At 40.5% G+C, this 20,858-nt stretch overlaps 1 long non-coding RNA gene across 1 annotated transcript in view; it reads left to right on the top strand.

The window, feature by feature from the left end:
- The window catches only part of LOC306982337, a 267,481-nt gene extending 248,272 nt beyond the window's left edge, over window positions 1-19,209 (top strand). The window contains exon 3 of the long non-coding RNA XR_013794190.1: window positions 19,068-19,209. This is a non-coding gene — a long non-coding RNA (uncharacterized lncRNA). The remainder of the gene's footprint in view (window positions 1-19,067) is intronic.
- Window positions 19,210-20,858: the final 1,649 nt, after the last annotated feature.

The following is a 20,858-nucleotide window of genomic DNA, read 5'->3' as shown; positions in this document are numbered from 1 at the left end:
TCCATATACTTCTGTGGGTGCGAGGAGCACCTAAATTAGATGTAAACACAGATGAAGAGGTGATTGCGTTTATAGATAAATACGTCACCTGTGAGCTGCCACCAGAGGACGATGCGTTACACGAAATCGTCACCTCTGTGCAGAAACATTCAGAGAACCACTCCAAATCATGTAGGAAAAACAAAACTGTTTGTCGTTTTAATTTCCCCCGCCCCCCGTCTGCGCGCACTTTTATAAAACGATCAAGCAAACCTAAATGCCCAAAGTGTCACAAAGACAATAAAGATAACCCCCAGGATGAAGCCCGAGAAGTGCCATGTATATGCCATAGGACCATAAATGCTGAACGAGCTGCAGCGCTTGTGGCTGCCGTCAAAAAAGCTAGTTCTGCCAAAGACTGCGCATATGTCCTCCCCGAAGATCTGTTTGATTCTCTGGGGTTTAATCAGGAAGTTTTTGAAATTGCTTATTGTTCTTTGGGTGGTCGTACACATATTGTTTTGATGAGGAAAGTCAACGCGATTTGGATTAATAATTTCAGTAGGGGGATCGCCAAATTATGGAATGCAAATTTTGATATTCAATATGTTTGCAATCCCTATGCTTGCATTGTGTACGTAATATCATATATGGGCAAATCTGAACGGGAGATAGGATTATTATTGGCTAACTCTCAAAAGGAAGCACAGAAAGGGAATCTAGACGCCAAGGAGGCATTGAAAAAAGTGGGTACAGTTTTCCTCCATAATAGAGAAGTATCTGCTCAGGAGGCCATATATTTATTAACGGGGATGCATTTGATGGAGTCTTCCAGGAAACTTGTTTTTATTCCAACGGGAGAAAACATAGTTAGAATGAGCAAACCATTAAGCACCATTGAGGAAACAGATCGCGAGGAGGACATATGGATGCTCAACATTGTGGACCGGTATAAGAACCGTCCCGACGATGGCGTGTTTAATGATATGTGTATTGCGACGTTTGCGTCAGAGTATCGCGTCCTTTCAAACAGCCAAAGATCTAAGAAGTCCATTCAACTTCAAAATGATTGCGGATATATTGTTAAACGAACGAGATCTGAAGCTGCCGTAATCGATCATATGCGTCCTTCAAAAACCAAAAATCCAGAACTGTACTATAGGGTCCTGATTGAACTGTATGTGCCCTATCGTACAGAATTGAAACCGGATACTTGCGAGACGTTTTTGCTGTTTTATAAAAATGGCAGGATTGAGTTCTCCGACGGTTCAATACATAGTGTACATTCAATAGTTAAATTGAATAGGAGCAAATTTGATGTCATAAAAGAAGACATCGAAAAGCTCCAGGAGGAAGTCGTCTGTGACGAAGTCCTAGAGAGCGGATGGGCTTCGTTGTGTCCCGAGCAGGAATCTGAACGTTTAGACTGCATCGAGGAAATAGAACAGCAACGAGCCCAATACCCTGAAGAAGAGGAGCCTCTTCCCATTCCTGAGTTGGCCGTACGCCACGAGGAAATAGCCCACATAGAAAGACAAAATAATATCCTTAGTAGGCAAGAGGGTTTAGCTTTAGTCCGTTCATTAAATGAACAGCAAATGGCCATTTTTTACAAAATCCGGGCATGGTGTTTGAACAAAGTAGCGGGTAACAAACCAGAGCCATTTCATGTATTTATTACGGGTGGGGCGGGAACCGGGAAGAGTCACCTGATTAGAGCAATACAGTATGAAGCTACCAGGTTGCTGGCACCTTTGTGCCGGGATCCTGATGGCATCAGCATCCTACTTACCGCACCAACAGGGGTAGCAGCATACAATTTAAAAGCAGCTACTATCCATAATACTCTTCACATACCAGTCCCCCCAACAAAGCCAGTCAAAACATTATTAGAAGACAAGGCAAATACTGTCCGTGTCAGATTTAGGGATTTACAGATTTTGATTATTGATGAGATTTCCATGGTCGGCCATAATTTAATGCTATATATTGACAGTAGACTGACACAAATCAAACAATCAGGTGACTCTTCCAGGTTTGGTAATATTTGTGTAATAGCTGTAGGGGATTTTTATCAGTTAAGGCCAATTAAAGATACAGCCCTGTATAGAGATGGAGACAGTTCAGACTTGTGGGCAAAATTCTCATTTGTGGAATTGACGACGATCATGCGTCAGAAAGATGAGGATTTTGCCCAATTGCTGAACCGTTTGAGAACGCGATCCAGGACTACATCCCTGCTAAATTCAGATATTGAATTGTTAAAACTTTGTGAAACCGGGGAAGAGTCTGATGCTTTGCATATTTATTCCAGAAATAGGCAAGTTGACGACTTTAATCACCATAGACTTTGTGAAACCTGCCCGGATTTTGTAACGATAGTTGCGAAGGATTATAGTCGTAATAAGAAAACAGGGAAATTGGAGGATAGAATGACCCCTCTGTTAAATACCGAGCATACATGCTTGCCAGAGGAGGTATTTTTGGGTAACGGAGCACGCATTATGCTATGTAAAAATATAGACGTTAATGATGGCCTTGTTAATGGCATATGCGGCACAATTACAGACATTATTTGGTCAGGTAGAACATTCCCAGTAGCAGTTTACATTTTATTTGATGATAGCGTTGCTGGTTCTCAAAAAAGGCAACGTTATCGACACCCGTCCCCTCATCTAGCTGGATGTACACGTATTGAACCGGAGGAGGAACGTGCAAACAATCAAGGTGGCATTCGGCGTCAGTTTCCACTTAGACTTGCGTGGGCCTGTACTGTTCATAAGGTCCAAGGCATTTCTGTCGATAACGCAGTTGTGTCTCTTGATCAGATAGATTCTGCTGGTCAAGCATACGTTGCATTAAGTAGAGTAAGAACCCTGTCTGGTCTCATCATCCAAGACTTCAAAGAAAAGGCCATTTATTGCAATGATCAGGTTAAATTTGCTCTACATTTTATGCCTCCCTTCTTGACAGAAAGTGTGTCTCGGCCCATCTACAATGAACCCTTTTTTGTGTTGTTTTTGATGAATGTTCAAGGTTTAAGTAGGCATGTGTCTGATTTGACACAGTGCACACAGCTTTGGCGGCCTAACTGCATTGCTGTGACAGAGACATGGCTAAGTGCTGACTCGTGTTTAGACACGGTGCAAATTAATAATTTCCTATTTCATAGTCGGTCCCGTAGTGATAGTTACAATAGTAGCACCAATCCAGCACTTGTAGAGTTATGTGGCCAACAACATGGGGGAGTTGGCGTGTACTGTGATGTAAATGGGGCTTATGATGTCACAGTACCTCATTTTGATTTGGAATGTATAGCATATAATAATCAGGCTTTCAATATTTTAGTTGTTGTGATTTACCGTCCCCCATCTTATGCCATGTCTTTGTTCATCAAAAACCTGAAGAGGCTATTTAATTGGCTGCAGTCTAAGAGCGGAACCATTGTTATTGTAGGAGACTTTAATGAGGACATACTGAAATCTTCCAAATTGTCCAAATTGATGCTTGATAGAGGCTATATTCAGTATGTTGACTCTCCTACAACCGAGAGAGGGACCCTAATTGACCATATATATGTCAAAACAACACAGTTTGAAGTTCAATCTGTGGTTGTGCCAACATATTTCTCTGATCACGAAGGGATTGCCTGTTCTTTTAAGTATTTGACTGATTAGATTATGTGTTGCTGTCGGTCATGCAAGATCATGTTTAAGTTGTAGATATTGATTACATAATCATGTTAATACATAATCATGTTTATACATTATCATGTTTATACATTATCATGCATGATCATGTTTGAGTAGTATGTACTGATTACATTAACATGTCTAAAAGCTCATTCATACTTCACAAGACGCAAGAACCTTTTCTTGCACTCTGAGCTGCAGAACTAAGTGAAGTCACTTTTGCCTTTTAACCATGGAAGCGTTTTTTAACTGAGGACAGTTCCATGGTTAAGGCAATAATGACTTCATTTTGTTCTGCAGCTCAGGGTGCAAGAACAAGAAGTTCTTGCATCTTGTGAAGTATGAATGAGCCTTAGTACATTATCATGTTTATACATTGTCATGCATGATCATGTTTGATTAGTAGATACTGATTACATTATCATGTTTATTCATAATCATGTTTATACATTGTCATGCATGATCATGTTTGATTAGTAGATACTGATACATTATCATGTCTAAGGGCTCATTCATACTTCACAACACACATGAACTTCTTGTTCTTGCGCTCTGAGCTGTAGAACAAAATGAAGTCACTTTTGCCTTGCAACCATGGAAATGTTTTCTAACTGAGGACAGTTCCATGGCAACAAGGCAATAATGACTTCATTTTGTTCTGCAGCTCAGGGTGCAAGAACAAGAAGTTCTTGCATCTTAAGTATGAATGAGCCTTAATATATTATCTTGTTTATATATTATCATGCATGATCATCTTTGAGTAGTAGATAGTGATATCATGTTTATACATTATCATGCATGATCATGTTAGATTAGTAGGTACTGATTACATAATCATGTTTATTCATTATCATGTTTATTTATTATTATGTTTATACATTATCATGCGTGATCATGTTTGAGTAGTAGATACTGATACATTATCATGTGTAGAGGCTCATTCATACTTCACAAGGCGCAAGAACTTCTTGTTCTTGCACTCAGAGCTGCAGAACAAAATCAAGTCACTTTTGCCTTGAAACCATGGAAGCGTTTTCTAACTGAGGACAGTTCCATGGCATTTTGTTCTGCAGCTCAGGGTGCAAGAACAAGAAGTTCTTGCGTCTTGTTAAGTATGAATGAGCCTTAATGGATTATCTTGTTTATACATTATCATGCATGATCATGTTTGAGTAGTAGATAGTGATTACATTATCATGTTTATTCATTATCATGTTTATAATTATCATGTTTATATATACCATCATTTTTATACCTTATCATGTGAATGCCTTTGGAGTTTGGTGCTTTGAAGGTGATGTTATCTAGATTTTGTCGATTATGGACAATTTTTATTACTATTAGGATTATGGTTGGTTTGATTTGATCAGGGTTAGACTAGTTTTGGTGTAATGCTCGTTTTTTGTAATGCTTGTTTTGGTCTGCTGTTGTGTTCTGCTTCTGGTCTGGTGTAGTGCTTTTTGTCTGGTCTGGTGCTTGTTTTGGTCTGGTGTGGTACTTTTTTTAGTCCGGTTTAGTGTTTTTTGGTCTGGTGTAGCGCTTTTTTTCTGGTGTAGTCTGGCCTGTTGCTTGTTTTGGTCTGGTGTGGTGCTTTTTTTTAGTCTGGTGTAGTGCTTTTTTGGTCCGGTGTAGTTCTTTTATTCTGGTGTAGTCTGGTCTGTTGCTTGTTTTGGTCTGGTGTGGTGCTTTTTTGGTCCGGTGTAGTTCTTTTATTCTGGTGTAGTCTGGTCTGTTGCTTGTTTTGGTCTGGTGTGGTGCTTTTTTGGTCCGGTGTAGTTCTTTTATTCTGGTGTAGTCTGGTCTGTTGCTTGTTTTGGTCTGGTGTAGTGCTTTTTTGGTCCGGTGTAGTTCTTTTATTCTGATGTAATCTGTTCTGTTGCTTGTTTTTGTCTGGTGTGGTGCTTTTTTGGTCTGGTGTAGTTCTTTTATTCTGGTGTAGTCTGGTCTGTTGCTTGTTTTGGTCTGGTCTGGTGCTTTTTTTAGTCTGGTAGTGGTTTTTTGGTCTGGTGTAGTGCTTTTATTCTGGTGTAGTGCTTCTTTTATTCTGGTGTAGTGCTTCTTTTAGTCTGGTGTAGTGCTTCTTTTAGTCTGGTGTAGTGCTTCCTTTTGGTCTGGTTTTTGTTTTGGTTTGATCAGATGCTTGTTTTGTCCTGGTGTAGTGCTTCTTTTAGTCTAGTTTAGTGCTTGTTTAGTCAGGTGTAGTTCTTTTGGTCTGCTGTGGTGCTTGTGTTGGTCTGGTGTAGTGCTTGTGTGGGTCTGGTGTGGTGCTTGTGTGGGTCTGGTGTGGTAAAATTTTGCTGTGAAAACTATCTGAATGTGTGTCCCTTTTTTTCATGTGTTGCATTTAAATTCACTACCTAAATGAAAAGTAAATAAGCCTGCTAAAAGATATGTGTGTGTATTTTTCCCTCTTTTTTCATTGTTTTGTTGAATGTGTAAAGCTAAATTAACATTAATAGATATATACATTAAGCCAGGGGTTAGAATTAAATTTGACTGAGGTCCAAATAAAAAATAAAAGTCTAGCAAAGGTTGATTCATTGAATCCTGATTTGTTTTTTGTTCGAAATATATATTTTGGCCCCTATATCAGAAGCATATTGTCTATGTACACAATGTGCCAATGCACATTTCTTCTCAACATGAGCCCTGTTTCGTCCAGGTTTAATCCACTCCTGGTTTGGACCAGGTTTAGTCCAAGTTTAGTCCATGTTAATCTTTGTGTAGTACTTGTTTTGTCCAGGTTCAGACCAGTTTCCTGCTCTTATTTTAAACAAGTGGGAAACAGCTGAGCTATTTGCACTTATGAATACATATGCATATTTAATTATATGATTAAGTTGGGTTGAGCCATATTTCAATCATTTCGCGTCTGGCGGGGTGGCGTGTGTTTAGTGAGCAATTATGATAAGTCAATGTATGTATTAAAGACAATGTATACTGAACTATACATTTGGTCAAGTCTAGGAATTATATTGTGTAGACACAGATATCTACTTTATGAAATCCATTGCATTACTGAGGGCTAGACGGGAAAATCATCAAGTATTGATGGACATCAACCCACGTGATGTAGCACTCCTGAAATGATACATGCTGACAACTGAACCCAGGAGAAGGTAACATTCTGCTTTGATATCCTGATCCTCATACAACAACAAATAGTTCACTGGTTTTGTGAATTTTCAAGGGTCAAGGTGAAGGTCAAATTTATTTTTGAAGCACATTTACAAAACAGTCATCACTGCCCTCAGGTGCTATACAGGTACAGAGTGCATAAAAAAAGAAAGATGATGGAACCTAGGGTGAGGACAGAATTATAATGACATGGTTTACTCCTTGATGATTGTCATTGCATCCATATGGCTAGCGTTTGATTAGATTTACAGTGCATCACTATTAAAAACCAACATCTTCAATTATTTGAGTCAATTGATATCAGCACATTTTCGTGTAATGTGTTTTTATTACTATAATGTAATGATTTCAAATTATGACGAGTTGTATTTTAACAATCTGGTAAACAATACAACACATTGCCTTGTGGTGCTGAACTGGACAGCTCTAACTTTTGTTGCCGAATAAATGGCAGGATAATTCTAAAATAATTTGTGCGCATGTGTATTGGCCTCCTAAATGTACTTTAGGTTGAGTTTGTTTTGATGCTCGTATGCACATAATTTGGTTTGGGTGTAACAAAGTTATGTTCAGGAAAACATACTGACAACCTTTTGCATCTGCACAAAATGGCATTGAATGGCTCTTGCCCATTGGCCAGTTGCCACCACAATAACCGAGGGTGTTGCCACACCCTCACCATTTTGCAATTATACGTTGCATAGATGATGTGGAGTGGTTATAATGTCGCTGCCACTCTCGGTGGAGTTTATAAAAGAGCAACGAAATGGTGCCTTCGGCACCAGGTCACTCGATTTATCCAAAATGGCCAACTTTCTGTTGGTTGCCTAGCAACCCTGTAATGTACTTTTTTTAAATTCCGACAGTCATGACGCAAATGTGTACCAATTTTGGTTTGGCTGCACCTAAGTTGACTTTGGGTTGTTGCCATGGCAACACGGTGGGGAAATGGGCGTGGCCATTATTTAATTTTTGATCGGGGTCACGTGACGGATGTCTGTGCCAAATTGTATTTGTCTACGACAAAGTTTACTTTTTTTCTCCATTCATTTTTATTTGGTGCTCTGCAGGGGGCGCTATCGCGCCCATTTTTAAAATTCCTATATCAAAACATCCGGGGTCGATGACTCGACCAACGATTCAAGTTAGAGTAAAATCGGCCACAGTATGTGCAAGTTATGACTCTTCGAAGGTGACGGCGAGCGCCGAAAACGAACGCCAAATTCATGGCGTTGCCATGACAAAACCGGAAATCCTATTAGAAAGTTTTTAATAACTTTTAATGCCCCACATGTGTAGATGATCTGGAGCGACCGAGGGGTCGCTGCGTTCAACGCCCTAGGACGAGTTCGTTCAAATGCGAGGGCATGAAATGACGCCTTTGGTGCCAGATTACTTGATGCTTCCCAAAATGGCCGACTTCCTGTTGGTTGCCTAGCAACCATGTCATGTACTTTTTTGTTTGGACAGTCATGACGCACATGTGTACCAATTTTGGTTTGGCTACGCCAAACTTTATTGCGGGTCGTTGCCATGGCAACACGGTGGGAAAATGGGCGTGGCCATAATTTACTTTTTGATCGAGGTCACGTGACGGATGTCTGCGCCAAATTTTTTTTGTCTACGACAAAGTTTACTTTTTTCCCCCATTCATTTTTATTTGGTGCTCTGCAGGGGGCGCTATCGCGCCCATTTTCAAAATTCCTATATCAAAACATCCGGGGCCGACGACTCGACCAACGATTCAAGTTACGCTAAAATCAGCCACAGTATGTGCGAGTTATGACTCTTCGAAGGTGACGGCGAACGCCGAAAACGAACGCCAAATTCATGGCGTTGCCATGACAAAACCGGAAATCCTATTAGAAAGTTTTTAATAACTTTTAATGCCCCACATGTGTAGATGATCTGGAGCGACCGAGGGGTCGCTGCGTTCAACGCCCTAGGACGAGTTCGTTCAAATGCGAGGGCACGAAAAGGCGCCTTCGGCGCCAGGTCGCTCTTCTGGCCAATATGGCCGCCATACAGATGGTTACCTAGCAACCGCGTAATATCTTTTTTTTCTTGGCTTCATGTGACCAATCACTGTGCCGAATTTTTTTCGTCTACGACGAACTAAAATTTTCGGGGTTTTCGGGATTTTGGGGGGTCTGGCCATAGGCCGCAATGTTAACGTGGTTTTTCCAGGGGGCGCTGACGCGCCATTTTTTTGAATTTTTGAATTTTGGAGATGTGAAAGTTTTTTTCTTCACCTAATTGAATTTTGGGCAAAAACGACAAACTTAAATTTTTGAGTCTCTCCATAGGCGTAATGTAATCCTGATTTTCCAGGGGGCGCTGGTGCGCCATTTTTCGATATTTTTTAATGGGATTCATTGACACTGTGTATCGCCGGGATTTTTAATTTTGGGCAAAAAATGGTGACTTTTCGTCGACGACTCGTCAAGTTATTCCAAAAAAACACGGATAGATGAAAAATAATAATAATAAGAATAAGAATAAGAAAAACTCTTACAATAACAATATAGCGCCGCCTGCGGCGGCCCATATTTATATCGTCGGAAAGGTCTCACGTCCAGTAATCCACCCGTGAGGTTCATTGTCAAATACGAGCGCGTTGCGCTCGTATTTTACCTCTTCTTTGTCAATGTTTCTTAATGCGTTTTTTTTTCAGATTTTTGTGCGAGCAACTACAAATATGCCGCTTTCGCGGCAAACACCTATATCATTGGATAGGCCTCAATGCCCTGAGTCACTCTAGTAGTGTTTTGGGCACTGGGGAGTGGCCATGGTCGATGACGAGCGCGTTGCGCTCGTCATCGACTACTTTCTTGTCAATGTTGCGCCTTGCCTGTAGTTTTCACCTTTTTTCATGCGAGCAGTTACAAATGTGCCGCTTTCGCGGCACACGCCTATTTCACCGGACAGGGCGTGGTGCCGGGAGTCCCCCCATTACTGTCTAATGCATGGGGAGCGCTCCGCGCTCTGTTTCTTGAGCGCTGCGCGCTCTTTTCGGGACGTGCGCTACGCGCACGTCTTTCTTCAGTGCGCTCCGCGCACTGCCGTACAATTACAATAGGCCCGAGCCCTGCCAGGCCGCTCGGGCCTAATAAGAAAAACCCTTACAATAACAATATAGCGCCGCCTGCGGCGGCCCATATTTATATCGTCGGAAAGGTCTCACGTCCAGTAACCCACCCGTGAGGTTCATTGTCAAATACGAGCGCGTTGCGCTCGTATTTTACCACTTCTTTGTCAATATTTCTTAATGCGTTTTTTTTTTTCAGATTTTTGTGCGAGCAACAACAAATATGCCGCTTTCGCGGCAAACACCTATATCATTGGATAGGCCTCAATGCCCTGAGTCACTCTAGTAGTGTTTTGGGCATTGGGAAGTGGCCATGGTCGATGACGAGCGCGTTGCGCTCGTCATCGACTGCTTTCTTGTCAATGTTGCGCCTTGCCTGGATTTTTCACCTTTTTTCACACGAGCAGTTACAAATGTGCCGCTTTCGCGGCACACGCCTATTTCACCGGACAGATCGGGGTGCCGGGAGTCCCCCCATTACTGTCTAATGCATGGGGAGCGCTCCGCGCTCTGTTTCTTGAGCGCTGCGCGCTCTTTTCGGGACGTGCGCTACGCGCACGTCTTTCTTCAGTGCGCTCCGCGCACTGCCGTACAATTACAATAGGCCCGAGCCCTGCCAGGCCGCTCGGGCCTAATAACAAATGCATTTGTTTTGTATGATCATAATTCATAATTCTCATTTTGATGTATGCAACAGCATAAATGTAAATCTTAAACACAGTTGTATGAGCCTGGGTTTGGAAAATCGAATACATGAATTTTCTTATTTTCTTGTTACTTATTTAGTATCTAATAGGAAATGCTAGCTATGGAGTCTATGCGTTCCACTCATGTAATTTCATTTTCCCTTTATGTGCAAACTTCTTCTTGGTTGCCTACTCCTTTTGAGCATCTGTGACTGGTTGTATATGTGTATTTGTAAATCAGGTAAATGTAGTTGCTCAAATAAAATTAAACTAAACTAAACTAAACTAAACTAAGCTTATTAATAAACACCACTTTCTGCTGTTGCTCCAAATCCGACATGTCAAACATTTTGGGGATGTTACATCAGGCTATTCATGGTTTTCAAAAACCCAGCTTCTCCTGCTAAGCCTTGACCCGCACGGTCAGGTCTTGTGCGTTAGATTCTCCAGGCTGATGCCCGTGTGGTTTTCAGTGTGGCTTTGGCCGAGGTGTCCCAGCTCCTCGACGCGTCTGGACCAGGTATGGTCAGAACCTGAGTCAGAGCTGGTGTGACACTCGGTGTGGCCTTATTTGAGACCTCCTTGAGATGTTTCTATAACTCTCCTGGAGTCCACCTGTGCTAAATTAAATGGATATGACTTGATTTGTAAAGGCACACTCCTCTTGCCTCCCGCGGGAGGTGTTCCAGGCATATCCTAGTGGGACAAGGCCTCGTGGAAGGCGGAGGGCACGCTGGTGGGACTGGCCTGGTGTCGCCTCGGGGTCCCCCCAGAACATCTGGAGGAGGTGTGTGTGGATCGGGAAGTCTGGCCATCGCTGCCTCCGTGACCCGGCCCCGGATAAAGCGGAAGAAAATGGATGGATGGATGGACTTTCCTCTTGTCCTACAGTTGACTGTGTATGTCAGAGCAGAAATAAGCCCTGAAGTCAAATGAATTATCTGTAGACCTCAGAGACAGGCACAGATCTGGGGTCTTGGAGAGCACAGTGACATCCATCATTTGTAAATGGATCAAGGACAAATTGCCCTACGGGGACACAAAAGTATACAAACAAACAAACATAGAGGAGAGAGGGAGAGGCTAAATGCTAACGCCGTCTGTGCTCTGTTTACGTGACTGAGGGCACGCGTGAAGACCAGACAGGTACGCATCAACTCGTCTAAACTAAGGTAAGAAAATATCTTTATATTAAGGTGTGCTTGTTAAGTATTAATAAGATATTGATGACCATTAGTAACATGCTTATAAGTTGCTTATAAGTTGCTAAAAGCATATTAATAAGTTGCTTATTCCAGTATTATCTAAATTATGGTGTTCTAGTTACAATGCTTTTAAACATTTAAGCTGTTTATTACAGTGAGAATATGTTTATAACGATATGAATAAGCTGCTTTTTACACTAATGTCTAATCTCAAGTTATTAAGCCATTAACAATATGCTTGTGTTAATAAACTGCTTATTATACTATTGTGCAGCAGCCTAAAGCGTGGAGCATTTTTGTTAATAAAGAATAAACACAACAAACATTCTATGATATTTTTTTATTTAAACAGCAACCATTACAGCTTTAAACATGACATTCTCTTTTGCTGTCGACCTGTCTAAATGATCACTTGGTAAAATAAAATAAAAAATCAAGTTTTTGCCAACAGTAATTTCAAGGAGCCATGATGAACACACTCATTTATTTGTATTTATTTATTAATTTATTATAGGGACAGCGCATATTAATATACATTATACATGTAAATATGCCAGCATTAGCCTAAGGGCTATTTTTCATCTGTAGTCCCTGGAAAGTTGTTATGCGTCATCCTGAAGGGAATAAAAGTACAAATATACACATAACACAATCTAGTAAAATGCAACACAATAAAACATTTAAAAAGAAAACTCATGCTCAGACCTGCTCTGATAATGCCTTAAAAATGTCAATGACAATTTTGTGTTTTAAAGTAACAACCAAAATTAACAAGATTACTGAAAACAGTGAATCAACTGAAATACTCCAAGACAAGAAAGCTACGATCAGTTTAGTAGGTCTTAGCTTTCAAATGACACTGAAAATGGTTCAGGCAGGGGTTACGAGGTTAAAATGAGCAAAACACATGGCCTAGTTTACTTTGTTCTTTGGAAGTATAGTGGAGTAAATGCAATAAGAAAAAAATCCTCGAGTAAAGTACAGACTCTACTAAGTACAGTACTTAAAGCAACACCGTGTAGGATTTGACCCAAAAAATAAAATTGAAATACAAGCATTTATTACATGGCAGATATTTTCATCATTGAAAAATACCTCATAATGTGCAAACAAACATGAGCTTTTGCTGTGAGCGGCTCAGCGCTCCTAAGACATGACTGTAACTTTATCGGGAGTGGGAATGCCTCCAGCTCGTCTCCATGGAGATGTGGACTAAACTCAGCAGAATTTGAGATTTACACAGGAAAGGTTCACATCCAAATACATTATTTGATTACGCGCTGCAGTAACTGCATTTTCTGTGTCGAGTTGGTCATTAGGAGCATGTTTTGTACTAATGGCAACAGTATAGTTCAAAAAGTTACGCAGTGTGTCTTTAAGTAAATTTACCTCATTACAGAAAGCCACTCATTGCACTCGATGACACACAGGTGCTCAGTAAGCAATTCTTCTGTCTGATTTCCTCGAAGCATCCAAACCTGCTCCTTAAATGTTCGCCATGCGCACTCTATATGCTGGGTGTGCGCTCCAGTACCCACATACCCCTGACTATGACTGACAGTGAGCTGGTGGTCGCCAAGCTCTGGAAGCACACGATAAGCTCTCCATTCATCACTTATTACCGACAAGCCTGGGTTGACATGGTGAGCTACAGTGCTAATTTCGTCGACTAAAATATTTAGTCTTAATTTTAGTCAAAGTGATATTTTTGCCGACTAAAATAGGACTAAAACTAAATTAAAACTTTCTCATGAGACTAAAACTATGACTAAAATCTCCGGATATTTTAGTCGACTAAAATAAGACTAAATAAAAATGAAAAGGAGAGACTAAAATCATCCAAACTTCTATTGACCGTCTGAAAAAGCCTTATATCATTTAAATTCACTGTCAAATGATCAGCTCTGAGCTTTGTTCATGTGGAGCAGCTCCATGAAGTCGAGGACCATGATTAAATATGATTATAATGAATATTATAAATATAAGTCGACTAAACTAGTCTTCATTTTAGTCGACTAAATTGACATGCAAAATTGACTAAAATTAAATTACATTTTAGTCAAAAGACTAAGACTAAAACTAAAATATAATATGTTGTCAAAATTAACACTGGTGAGCTATAAGGGGAACCTTTTCTCAACAAGACGAAGAACGGGCTTAGGTCTCCTCCCCTCTTGCACTCAAAGCATCCAAACCACCCATTTCTTCCTTTTCCATGCTCCTGAAATTCTTCCTCTTCCATACTGTAGATAATGAATTAATAAATAGATTTTAGACACACACAAAAGATGGCAATAAGGAAACTATGGTATCCTAGCAGATCACATGGGATTCCTAGGTAGCAGCAAGTCAACTTGTATCCTTTTTCATGCCCAAAGTTGACATTTTTATGCCACAAATGCATAAAAATGTAAATACTTAACTGATACTGAACTGTTAATTGAAATGGACAGCTCTTGAGGAAAAAAAAGGAAAGCTGAAAACGCAAATTGAGTGTTAGGGATAGGGTGAGGGAGGAGGAAGCGCTTTCAGAAAGGTCCTAGGTCCTGTCTTTATGCGATAGCGAGAACAGAGCCATGAGAATAGCACAGGCTTTGCAGAATCTCACAATAGATCTTTGGTCAAAGAGGGTGGATTGCAAGGGTTGTTTTCTGGCCAGAGACACCAGAGAGAGGCAACACATCATCCTAACACCCCAAAAACACATCAGCCTCGAGGTGAATTATTTTATTTTTTTAAATAAGAAAAAAAAGACATACCTGTACATAAACTGCATCCAGGCAAACAAAGACATTGTAGAATGCTCCAAAAGGGACTCGTGCCTAATTGACTTAACTTTCTTCGTTCCTCGATGCACAGCTCGTTGACAGATCCTGCAGAATAATTCAATCCAAAACGAATGAACGATTATCCTAATATCAGACATGCGATCCTTTCAAATGAAGAGGACGACAACAATACATTTGTTTCTCTTATAATTATAGAATTTAACCACATTGATCATTATGATTTCTGTCATTTTGTAATACGTAGGCTATTCTAAATCAGACATAAACCTGCACACAAAAACAGCATCCTATATAGTGTTTGCAAACAGCTTCTGCAGGGGTGAGCAAGTCAAATTTCAGACCTATTTAAGACATTTTTAATGCCACAAAAGACCTACTCAAAACCCGTTTATACAAAAAATTTGCAACGCTAGTTTCTTTCCAAAGGCTGCCGAGGAATCTACCTAGGATATTAAATTTGGACTTTTAAATTTGAGATTTTTTATTTTTAAGAGCCAGAAGAAACCCTGTGCATTTTTTTCAAAATCTTTTTGGATATTTGTTACTGCACACAATAGATGCCACTTATGAAGCTAAAGTTGTGTGAATTTAATTAAGAACAAGTGACTTCATATTTTTATGTCACTGAAACAAATCTGGTAATGAAAAACACTGCCATGTAAAGAGAAATGTTGAAGCACACGTTGAGTAATACATGTATTTAGAATACGTATTTAGAATACTCATTTTGAGTAACTGTATTCTGGTAAAGTTACACTTTCTTTTGAGAGTATTAAGAATACAATTACTTTCCGAATATCACGAGAATACAGTACATCCCAGTATCAGTTGCATTCTAGCTCCATATTGCACATCATAATTAAGAAATAACTTTTAATGTTGATCTGTTTTTCCTCCTAAAGTACTGCAGACTTTGTCTTATCATGATACAATACTTAATTTATCTGTAGTCTGTTCATCACTATTCACATGGTGTCTCCTGTCCCCCCCCCCCCTCGGGAGTGCCTGTCTAGATCGAACGGAGGGACCCTTCATTCGGGAATCTGAGGACTGGACGGTCTGTGATCTTGGCCCGTCTGCTGAAGGATCCTTCGGTCCTGGGTCTCTATAGCCTGTCCGTCCATGGGAGTGGATCTCTCCTTCTGTGGTTCTCCCCAAGGTTTCTCTTTTCTCCTGCCCGGTTTTTGAGTTTTTCCTCGCCGTGCTGGAGAGTCTAAGGACGGGGGACGCCCACGCCGCTCGTCGCTACCTCCTATTGGACATTATATTTGCCTGGATTCACCTGAACTTTAAATTGTCATATTTATTGCTCTGTTTTATTGCCTTAATGTTTGGTGCAGCTGTGAGGCGACTTCTGTTGTGATATTGGGCTATACAAAACCATTAAACTTGAAACTTGAAACTTAAAGGTTTAAAAGGCCTAATGCCACAGCTCATACAAACACTGCACATGTGTCACATGATGGGCTGCGATCTGCTGCTCCATTCGCCAAGACGGATCAAGTTCATCATTAATAAGTGAGTTTATAACAGGTGTTAACAATCGTAGTCTTAATTTTGGTAATTATACACCATATTTATACATCCATCCATTTTCTTCCACTTTTCCATGTCCGGGTCATGGGGGCAGCTGTTGGGAGCTGCCCAAATCACATTGCACCAGCCCCTTATAGCTCCTCCTGCAGGTGGGGGATCCACAGGAGGACGGCCTCACTGTTCTTTGTCTGACCCGTCACCCAGGACCTGTTTGCCTTGGGAGACCCTTCCAGGGGAATTTGTTGATTCATTATAAAGATTTTGCATGTGAGTGTTGTGTGTCCTAGAGACTTGTGATGCACTAAATAAAACTGCAGGGCGTGTGCAGTAGGTGAGAGGTGTGTGGCCTCCTCTGCTGCTCCACTCCTGTTTACCCTATTCTTTTGTTTTCTTTTGTTGGTGATTGTTGTTACCGCATCAGCATCTATGTACACAGTCGGTTGTGCTTATTATCATGACCGACCCGTCTCAACCTCAGAATTGGTTCCTAATACTCAAATAAATTAACATTAATAGAAGAAAAAAAAGAAAAAAGAAAAAGAAAAAAAAACAATTAAAAGAAGCAATAGCATGGTGACAAAATCAAATTATTAATAAATACATTAACAAGACAAGAATAGATTCAGATTCAGTTTAGAAGGAAGCAAGAAACAAAGGATAATAGTAATAGTTAATAGTATAATAGAAATAGTAACTAGAAATTAGATGAGAAAATAGATAAATAAGTAAAATAAGAATAATGTAGGGAGTGTTTCCATATGATAATGTGTATTTTTTTCCTTGATTTCCAATTCAGAAAGAAGACCTTTAGCGACATCAGGAGATGCTTGGAATTGCATTGGTTGGGTGGACGTGTGGATGTATCTCCAAGTAGGAAGAGAGAGAAAAAAATAGGTTCAGGCAAGAGTCCACTGACCCTAAGATAAGGGCCAGGGGTTGTATATGGCTCTGCAATACACAACACAACTGGGTTAGAGATGTCGGACTAAAGGCACCTCTGCTCAATGGGACATTTCTGGAATAATGGTACGTCAGACTGATGGGTTGTCGGACCAATGGCATGGCACCATTAAAATAGCTAATTGCTGTAAATACAGAGGGTTTCTGAGAACGACTCCACTGTGGACCAGTTCTTCATCATTTTATGGGAACCTGCTTGGCCCCCAAGGGTGACAAGTGTGATTTTCTTTTCTCCTTTTTTTTTTTTTTACCTTTGAACTGAGCATGTCAGGTCTAAATTTATATTGGGTGTTGAAATGTGACTTGCTCCATGATGCCTTGCTAATTTAAAGTTAATGGTCAAAACACAGGCAGACATTTGTAATCGAAAGTGATAATGTATAATGACAAATAAAGCACCTTTACCTTAAAATGCGTTGTTTAAAATAGGTGCCTCACATGGTGACAAACTGGTTCCATGCTTAAACTCTGTGTATTCATTATTATTATTATTTTTAATTCTTATTTTGGTAGTTTCATTGACTGTACTTGGCAGCTGGCTTTGGTAAAATGGGTGCAATTGCGCCCCCTGCTGGACCGAAGTCTAACTGACATTTCTGACGACATGACTGAAGTTGTACATTATTAGAGGTTCGACCACAAAGTATACCAAGGCTGAGGGTTAGGGATGCACCGATACCACTTTTTCTAAAACCGATACGAGTACGAGTACTTTGATTTAAAGGAATAGGCCACCGTTTTTACATGCTGAGATATGCTCTTACCTCACTTTAGCCGAGTTAATATATCCCCGTCTGGTCTTTGTCCGTGCGCTCTGTCACGCAAACGGAGCACATACGCAGCCTCTCCCACATGTCACATAGCTCCAAAAGAGCTCACGATAGAAGCTACCAAGCTCTTCCACGTGTTCCCTATTTAAATAAAGTTACGTGATGTGTTTTCATGCGAAGTATATTTACACAGAAATGTAGCATGTCGATTTTATAAGCAGATAAAAAGGGGGACTATATTGTGAGGCGTAATGATACGAGGAGCAAAACGTCCGCGCCGTAACTCCTAAAGACTTCCCCCGCTCACTTCCGTCAATAACCTTTTAATGTATTGAGATGTTACTTAAATGGTCTCTTTTCGTCTTTACTTCAGCTCCTGTAGATTTTCTCGTGTGTTTGTAGTAACTTAGCGAGTAGCTACATGTAACCCAGGTGACAAAACACTATTAAATATTCTTATATCCTTTCTATTGGTTGCCGGTTACGTTGTGTGCGTTTACGTTACGTGCGCGTCATTGCGTCACATGGTCACGTGACCTAGCGCTGCTATCAGACTAGCATAATAGCTGGTAGTGGGTAGCTACCGGTAAGAGCGAGAGGGAGACGCTGTATGAGGTTGCTGCAGGTATGTGGTTGTTTTACGCGTTAATCATGAATCAGTCTTCTACACTGAAATGCTATATGTTGAACTGTAGGAGCCGACTACCGGAGCCGTGGGTCGTCGCGCGGGAGTGTTTGTGCTTGCGTTTATCTGCGGAATTGGTAAGTCGCGTCTGTAGCTTTTCGTAGCCTAGCCGCTGCATTTGTTTTCAAGGGAGCGCTTGGCATTCACGTGCCCGTTTCTCCGAATATAACTAAGTGAAATGGTATCACTGAGTTGTGTTATCATGAATGTACTGCTGCTTCTTTAGCATACGGTTAATGTTTTGATGTATGTTAATGCTACGCATCCGAGGCACTTTACGATGCAGTCCAGTCAACTACTGTGTCTGCTACGCACCTTATTTGAGGATGCGGTGTTTACATTTTGAGATTATTAGAGTGATGAATATTTTAATAGAACAATTATTGTATTATCTATTCTAATTTATGCATTGAATCAATCTATTGTACAATAAGGAAAATGTTTTGCTATTTTGATACTTGATATTTAGTATTTAGCATTTAGTATTTGAATGTATTTGTGCGCACTAGAAACTTAACTGGTCCTGTCCTTTTACGCAGGCCAGGTTGGATGGCGAGCTTAGAGCCCGAGCTAGAGCCTGTTGAAACGTTGAACCTGGATCCAAATGAACTGAATGAGCTGAACTGAATTCACCCAACCGAACCCCGGGCTGGTAGGAGGCTCCTCAGCAGCCGCCCTCTCTATTTTTGTTTCTTTTTGGTCGCCAACATCGCAACCCGTTCATCGCGGTCCCTTTATGAACTGTTACTTCCCGTCACCAAACCCCCTGGACTTTGCCACCCCAACGTGGAAGTTGTGGGGCCGTATGAACTTTTCCACCTGTTGCTTAATACCATCGTTGGTAGAAAGAAGACTTGAAGAGAGTGTAAATATTGTACATATTGAAAATTGATGCACTGTGAAATGTGTGAATGGCCATTCGAATATTGTTGATACACATGTTTGTTTATTTTTTTCCTTATCACAATATATTATTTGGTACCACTTAAACTTAATCCTTGTGTTCAGTTTTCATTACTCCATTCCTAGAGCCGAATTTAGAACTTCTGATCTAGCCCAGTCTCTTAATAATTGATACCCTAAGTAACTACTCAATAGAATAACTTATAGGTTACATACAGCGTTTTCATTGTTCTGCTGCAGCTCATTTTCGCTCAATATAAACATGCTGTATGTCTTTAATTTGGATTTTCTGAGGACTTTTTTGTCGCTGGGTTAGTTTTTCAGATGAATAAACCCCTGGGCTTAAAATGGCCCAAACTGCTACTAGCCGCGAGTTAGCAACGTTAGCCTGTATGTTGTAAACACTGCAGACGCTGCAGCACGAACAACATTAAGCTCTGGTTAAATCCAGCACAGACTCTGATTTAGAGAGCGCAGTCTGTAATAAAGTCAGCTCTATGTGGAATATTGTGTTTCCACTAAACAATTCTCCAGTTTGTTGCTTCTTCTCTCCTCAGCGCCTCGGAGGTGCGCTGGACTCACATCAAATGGTATCGGTTTCTGGTATCGGGACCTCATGAATGAGTACGAGTATGAGTACAAGCATGTGGTATCGGCCCGATACCCGATACTGGTATCGGTGCATCCCTATTGAGGGTTATTGAGTGCTTTTAAAAGGCTGAATGATGCTTAATAGACTATATGACCTTCATTAGACACCCGAAGTGGATTCCATAATGCTATTATTACTTACTGGGAAAAGGTAAAACGTTGAGTTGGACTTAATTATTATTTTTTTTGTTTAACATTACATCAAAATGTATGGTTTTAATTAAATCATCAATACAATTTAAGAAAATCTGAACAAAAAATTAGCTGCAACAAATTTCATCATTTGTTTTTAGGTTATTCCAAAGTGTCATTTTTTTCAGTGTACCTTAGTGTAACAGTTAAAAGTATTGTATTCCACTTGATATGGACACTGGTGTTAATGGTGGGGCAGCGCCCTCTAGTGGTGTCAAAATTCTATAAATGTTGGGGACGACGTGAGCTCGACGCCATTCTATCAATGTGCAGCCGAGGTAAGGTCACGATTCTTGGGGTGTCTGCTTAATTTATGTTTTTACGTTATCGTTTGTATGAATGTCGTATGATGGCAGAATTATTAAGGACAATTTTTAGTTATATAATTTCAAACTTTTTATTTAATTACATGTTGAAGTATTACTAACGGTTTATAACGTGTACCCCCCCACACTAGCTGCTACCAGTGTTGGTGTCCCAGGTTCAAGGCTCAAGGCTGAGCTCGTTCCCAAAGCCTGGGCAGTGGGGACGCTCTCCTCACAGGGTCGAACAGGCACAGGGCCTGTCAGTGGAAACGGGGCAAT

The sequence above is a fragment of the Gobius niger genome (assembly GCF_951799975.1).
Source record: "Gobius niger genome assembly, chromosome: 24".
Lineage (NCBI taxonomy): Eukaryota > Metazoa > Chordata > Actinopteri > Gobiiformes > Gobiidae > Gobius > Gobius niger.
The sequence above is the reverse complement of the archived record's forward strand: the minus strand, read 5'-3'. Positions and strand labels throughout refer to the sequence as shown.